We start from the raw sequence: 7,397 nt of genomic DNA, 5'->3' as shown, positions 1-7,397 counted from the left end.
ACTTAGATCGATTAGCTTGGTCTGATTATTTCTGCCAAATCGATTAGCTTGGTCTGATGAGTTTACTTAGATCGATTAGCTTGGTGTGATGAGTTTCCTTAGATCTAAGTTCTTTGTCTGATGAGTTTACTTATTCGCGCGGCGAGCTGCGGGACGGCGCCGGGACGTGCTCCGCGGAAGTTCGGCCGGCGAGGGCGCCATGACGCTGGCTTGAGGCGGGGCTGAGGCCGCGCCGTTGGGTTGAGGGCCCAGGGGGCGCCAGGCACGGCTTGCTGCGGGCGTGCGCTCCAGGCTGTCCCGGGAAGGGTGCACCCGCGAGCCCGCCGCTCGGAGTCCTGCGAGGGTGGAATCAGGCAGCTCGGAGGCATCGCCCACAGCATACCCTGAGAAGAAGCGCTCGATCCCCACACGCCCCACCAGCCACAGTCTCGTGTCCCTTCTTCCTATCGCGGCAAAAGTTCCTGGGAGGGGAAAAAAACAAAACTAAGGGGCTAGGGAGAAGAGCAGGAGGCAGCCGGAACAGACAACTCTCGAAGACCTCGTTATTTTTTTATTCATTTGTTTGACGGCTGTACAGAGCTCCGAAACCTTGATCTTGCTGCTGTAACTCTGCACTCTAACCAGCTGAGCTAACTAGACAGCCCTTGAATTAGTTTTCTGTTGTTTCGTAATAAATACCGCAAATACAGTGGCATAAAAGAACGCAGATTTATCTCACACTTCTGCGGCTTAGAAGTCCAGGTAGGTTTGGTGGATTTCTCTTCTCCAGGTCTCAAGGCTGAAATCAAGGTGTCAGCTGGCCTGACCTCTCCTCAGGGAGCTCTGGGGCAGGACTCTGTCTAGGTTCACTCTGGTTGTTGGCAAAATTCACTTCCTTGTGGCTGTATAAGGTCCCTGCTTGCTGGCTGTCGGCTGAGGGTCATTCTCAACTTCTGGAGGCCACCTGCATTTTCTGGCTCGTGGCCCTTCATCTTCAAAGCCACACTTTGAATCTCTCTGACCACCTTTTCTGCTTCATTTCTTCTGCCTTCTCCTGGAAAAAGTTTTCTGATTTTAAGGATTTCTGTGATTAGAATGGGTCCACCCAGATAATCGAGGATAATCTCCCTATTTTAAGGCCACTAATTTAAGGTAACCTGATGACATCTGCAAGGTCCCTTTTACCGTGTAACAACATATTTACAGGTTGCAGGCATGAGGGCATGATGTCTTTGGGGGGATTCTGCCTACCACCCAAGTCTGGCAACCCACTCAAGCTAGACTTTCAGCCCAACCACCGGCTGAAAATGCTCTACATCAGCAAACAAAACAAAAACTCCAGCTCATTTTCCAGTGAGGGAGGTAGAAAATACATACAGTGGCTCAGTATATGCTATGTTACAAAGTGATAAATGCTATGGGGAAAACAGGTCAGCATAAGGGGGGCTGAGGGTCCTTGTGAGGGGGTAGGTGGTAGCTGGCATTTGAACGAACAATGGAAGGAGGAGGAGTGAGCCACATGAGTATAGAGGGAAGAACATTCCTGGCAGAGAGAACAGCCAGTGCAAAGCCCCTGAGCTGGGATCATGCCTGCTGTGCTTGGAGACCGGAGACTGGGCAAGGCGCTGGCTACTGTAAACAGTCGGTCAGGGGCTGCAGGCAGCGGGAGGCCCTTTAGGCAGTGAATGCAGGAACCCCGCCACGAGGTGGTGGTATGCAGGCGTGTGTGGTGGTAGAGGTCTGTATGTCAGGGTAGGCCTTGTTATGCTGCAGTAACAGACAGTCCTAAATTGTGAGTGTCTTAGCAGAATGAGAATGTATTTCCCACTCGTGTTAAGGTTACAAGGCAGTTGAATATATGAGTATAGAGTTCAGGGGAAATGCCCAGCCTGGGGGTACAAATTAGCATATGTATTGTATTTAAAGCTCCCTTAGTCCATTCTGGCTGCTATTACAAAATACCAGAGACTAGGAAATTTATAAATAGAAATGTTATTTCTTACAGTTTTGGAGGCTGGGAAGTCCAAGATCAAGGCACCAGCAGATTCATTGCCTGGTGAGGGCTGCTCTCTGCTTCACAGATGGCACCTTGTTGCTGGGTCCTCACACGGTGGAAATAAAAAAAAGGGAGGAACGTGCTCTGTCTGGCCCTTTTATGAGGATAATAATCCCATCTGTGAGGGTGGACCTCCTGAAGGCCCCACCTCTTAATACTGTTGCATTGGGGATTAAGTTTTAACATGGGTTTCAGAGGAACACAGATATTCAAACCATAGCAAAAGTCTTAAAAGTGAATGAGATCACCATGGGAGAAATAGGGGATAGAGAAAAAGAGAGGTCAAGAACTGAGCCCTGGGTGGTCCCTTATTACAGGGGAAAGAGATTGGAGAGGAGAGGACCCAGTAAAGAGAACTAGGACATTAGGAGGAAAACCAGGAGAGTGTGTGGCCTGGAAGCCGAGCAAAACAGTGCATGTGGAGAGGCAGGGTTCAACCGTGTCAAATGCTGCAGAAGGTCCTGCGAAATTTTCATGGGAACTAATCAATGGATTTAGCAACATGGTTACCTTGACTGGTACAGTTTTGGTGGAGCCATGGGGGAATAAGTCAAAGTGGGTTAAGAAGGAAAGGAAAGGACTGGCCGGTTATCTCAGTGAGAGCATGGTGCTGATCACACCAGGGTCCGGGGTTCACTCCCTGTGCTAGACAGTTGCCAAAAAAATAAGTGAATAAAAGAATGGAAGGAGAGGAATTGGAGGCTACGGAGTGGACAACTCTTCTGAGGCATTCTGCTTAAAAACAGAGCAGAGAAGCGGGGCGAAGCTGGAAAGAGAAGGGAGGTGAAGAGAGATGGTTTTTTTTTTTTTCCTTTTTGTCTTTTTTACTGACCGGTAACGGGATCGCAACCCTCGGTGTCGCACCCGTACCGGGGACCGGCAACGGGATCGCAACCCTCAGTGTTGCGCCCGCACCGCGCTCAGCCAGTGAGCGGGAACTGGTCTCCACATGGGATCCGAACCTTCGGCGGGAGCGCTGCCACACTTCCAAGCGGTGGCGCACTCTCCAGTGCATCACCGGGCCGGCCCGAAGAGAGATGGTTTTACAGGCGGGGAGGAAAAGCGTGTTTGTTCACCCGAGGAAGTGATGCTGCAGCGAGGGGAGCTGGTGGTGCAGGAAGGGGGTGCGAGGATGGCTGGGAGGGGGCGGAGCTGGGGTTCATTCATTCATCTCCCAGTACAGCGCTCTTTCACGTTCTTCCACTCATCGTGCTGTCAATTTGTAGGGGACGGGCTCCAGCTGCGCGGCTCCTGGTCACTGCTCCTCACAGCGTGTGCTTCTCTGCATGGAGCAGGCTGTTAAAAAAAGGGGGGGAATAAAATAATTACATAAAGTACTAAAACTCAACTTTAAAGTGTTCTCAGAACCAATGAAATAACATATATTCAATTATTTAGTTTGACATAAATACAAATATCAGTGAGCAACAGGATCAATCCCAAGAAACCCTGTCGAGTCAGGCTCTCGCCTGGGGCTTCATTTGAATATAACTTATAAAAAAAAGAAATTTGTGGATGTTCTATGCATGAAATTATAACACTTCATTAGACAAAAACCACACCACAAATCTCTGTGAGAAGGTGCCCCGGTTCTGTGGGTTACAAGTCAGGTGCTGGGGGACTGTAACCTCGATTCTTAGAAGCCCGTCTGTCTTCCAAGACGGTCTGGGGCACCTCTCCCTCGCAGCCCCATCTGCAGCCCTCCAGTCTCAGCCAGGGGTCCCGCAGTGCACCCTCCAGCTGCCCTGGCTCCCGGGGCCGTGCTCGCTGGCAGTGCTGAGACTGGCCAAGCTGAGGCCACTTCTTGCCTTGAGAACCTTTTGCTTCCTGGAAATGCTGGGAATGAGAAATAGTTTTATGTTCCGACTCTGCAAAAGCTGGGTTGGAAATATGACTTCTGCTTGAATACAGGACAATTCCTTCTTGAGTTCGTCTCTCTTTTCTTACTTTCACTTTATCATGAATAACTGAAAGATGCTAGTTGGACCTTTAAACTTTCTGTCAGGAGAATCAGATCATTCGGTCCATTTTCTGTCTTGCACATTACCACAGGCAATGGTCTTGCCAAAACAAACAGTCCACACTTTCTCCAGCCTCCAGAAGCAACGTCTCACTGCCTGTCCAGTTCCTCCTGCCATCTGGTGCCAATGCCAATGCCATATTTTAGACTTTTTTTTTTTTGGTGGGTGGCCAGTATGGGGCATATTTTAGAATTTGGTATGGCAGTATCTCACTGCTAAGTAGCAATTTCTGTTCCAGTTATCTATCACTGCATAATAAACCTCTGAAACTTAGTGGCTTCACACAGTGATTTGTTTTCTCTTGATTCTGTGATGCAGGTTGGGCTCAGGGACTGGTTCTGTGGTTGTTGGCTGCTGTGGTAGGTTGTCTCCAGTTGTCACCATCAATTCCTTCCCTCCCTGTAAAAGTGCACTGCTCCATCCTCACTGGTCCTGTGACCGCTTTGTCACAACTAATGTGGGAGAAAGTTTGGGACTTCTGAGCCCAGTCTCAGGACTGGCAGCTTCAGCTTTCTCCCTCTTGGAGGCCAGCCACCAGGTAATCAGTCTCACCGTCCTGAGACCATCATGCCATGTGGAACACCAAGCCAGCCGTGTGGAGAGGCCAGGTGGAAAAAAGAGATAACTGAGCAGACCCCAGCTGTCCTCGCTGCCCTAGCTGACGTGGCAGACATAAAAGTGAAAAGGGCATCTTGAACATTCCATCCCCAGCAGATACAACATGACGCAGAAGAGACTTCCAGCTGAGTCCAGCCTAGTTTTCAGAATAACTAATGAAGTAAACTGGTTTGCTATGCAATGTTTGACAGCTGAAATAGCTGAGGTAAGTCACACAGCTGCAGTTACCTGGGAGTGTGGTTGAAGCTGGGAATACAGGAGTGAGGGGACAGCCCGTCTTCTGATGGGAGGAGCAGTGTGAAGGTGAGGGATGTAAGCAATCACTGGTGGAGCCACAGGTGGGAGCTGCTGAAATTGGGTAGAGAAGGTTCTTGGAGGAGCGAATTCATGAGATGGAGAGGCTCTATTAATCATGTTTTTTATTTTCTGTGTTTTGTGATGCTTTCACAAGCTGCTGAAATTGGGTAGAGAAGGTTCTTGGAGGAGCGAATTCATGAGATGGAGAGGCTCTGTTAATCATGTTTTTTATTTTCTGTGTTTTGTGATGCTTTCACATCCTGGGGGCTTTCCTGGCTGGGAGAGATTGCCCCTTCTAGGCCTAGCTAATTCCTGGAGACAGTAAACAGCTAGTCTGTGGACGCAACTTTCATGGAGAAACCAACTAGTCCGAAGCCATGTCCCCAACCACCTCCTTTATCTGGCTCTCACACATCAAGCCAATATCTCCCCTGCCCTAAATCACCCCAGGGCCAGGTACCGGACAAGTGGGGACCACCAATGTAGCCCAGAGCCCTCTGAACTTATTCAAGCTCTCCAATTTTTTTTTTTTTTGGCGGCTGGCCCGTACAGATATCCGAACCTGTGACCTTGGGGTCATTAGGCTGTGCTCTGAAGCTTGCCTAGCCTGCCTTGCCCCTTCCTTCCTGTGGGAAACACAGTAAAGGCTCATGGCCGTGCTTTTTGCTTGCTCCCGACTGACACAGCTACTTCTCCTGGTGGCCCTGTGTGGCGTGGTTAGTCCCTACTGTTGGAAACCGTGAAAGCTAAGCGCCTCTTTTTTTTCTTTCTTTCTTTGTTTTTTTGGCGGCTGGCCAGTATGGGAATCCAAACCTTGGTGTTACGAGGCTGTGCTCTAACCATACCATACCTGATTCAAACAAATCCCAGGTACATTTTAAAACACAGGTCAAGAGGTCAGATGGATAATGTGTGGCTTCCGCAGTCACTGGAAGTTCCCTCACAAGTGGAATCAGAGAGAATGACAGTGAGTCAGGAGCTAAAGTCACCCAGAAATGAGGGGACTGACCAGAGCTGAGCGTAGCAAGGATCCAGGAGGGCACCCCCACCTCCAGCCCAGAGGTCCCGGGATCGTGTGGAAAGAAACGTCTACATTTGAAAGGCCCTCGGGGAAGCCCGGTTTCCATTAGTGCAAGAAAGAGAAAGGGATGTTCAGAGAAGTGGCTGAAGACAGGGCATTTGAGCTGATGGCAGATTCAAGAGGGCAGGGCATTGTGGGTTGTGGAGCCCTGGGATAAAGGCCACCCATCTTCCGTCCTCGTCGTAGTCCATCTCTCCTTCCTCGAATCGCTTCCTTCTTGATTTCTGTCATGGACATTTGGCATTTTGGGGCACCCTGAACTCCTTGTTAAGGAATTCCTCATCTGCATAGTTATGGCAGGAAAGTGGCTTGAGTGTGGCCGCCAGGTGAGCCCGGAGCTGCGGGGCCTCGCAGGGCAGCACCTCCTCCTTCCAGGACTCCTGGGCCCCTCCAGCCCGTGAGTCCCCTCTCCTTTTGCGAGAGGGCCAGATTACGTTTCTGTGTCTTACCTGCTAAACGCCGATGTCACCCAGCGTCCTGACTTCAGTACCAGAGTTATCGCGTCTTGGGACTCTCGGACTCCTGCGCGTTAGTACCTGGTCCACGTGGGTGTCTTAATGGCAACTGGACTGAACACGTGGTGAGTCTCCCTCCTTTAAATGACTTGCGCCTATGGGCCGGCCCGTGGCTCACTCCGGAGAGTGCGGTGCTGATAACACCAAGGCCCCGGTTCGGATCCCATATAGGGATGGCCGGTTTGCTCACTGGCTGAGCGTGGTGCTGACAACACCAAGTCAAGGGTTAAGATCCCCTTACCGGTCATCTTTAAAAAAAAAAAAAAAAGGGAGAGTGCGGTGCTGATAAATGACTTGCGCCTAGGCCACTCCTCTCCGTCGAGCACGCCACCCCTTTCGCCAGCTGTTCTGGACAAAAACCTAGTCGACTTGACCCGCTTCACCTACCCCCCCGCGGCCTCCCCAGGCCAAGGGCTGCCTGCTCTATCCCAGACTGCCGTACCGGGTCTTCTCGCGCGTACTGTCCCCCCGGGCACTCCAGCCGCCCGCCCCCGCCCCGTTCACCCTACAGAGAGGGAGGGACCTTTCAAAAAGGATAAACCGGAGCGCGCTCTTCCCGGCCTCAGAGTCACCCCCAGCCCTGCGCTGGGCACCCGAGCTGGCTCCCCCGTCAGGGGCCCTCGGGGATCCCCATCCCGTCGGCCCAGGACGGTGCGGCGCACACGGCAGGCGTCCAGGCCCGCAGAAGGAAGGGATGCAGAGCGCCCCGGACCGCGGCCGAGAGCTGCGGGCTGGGGGAGACCCAGGGCCCCAGCCCAGGGCGGGAGCGGGGTGGGCTCCGCTAGCGGAGGAGCTCCGCAAGGTTAGGGTTAGGGTCCAGGCCAAGAACT

The sequence above is a fragment of the Galeopterus variegatus genome, unplaced genomic scaffold (assembly GCF_000696425.1).
Source record: "Galeopterus variegatus unplaced genomic scaffold, G_variegatus-3.0.2 Scaffold1373, whole genome shotgun sequence".
Lineage (NCBI taxonomy): Eukaryota > Metazoa > Chordata > Mammalia > Dermoptera > Cynocephalidae > Galeopterus > Galeopterus variegatus.
The sequence above is the reverse complement of the archived record's forward strand: the minus strand, read 5'-3'. Positions refer to the sequence as shown.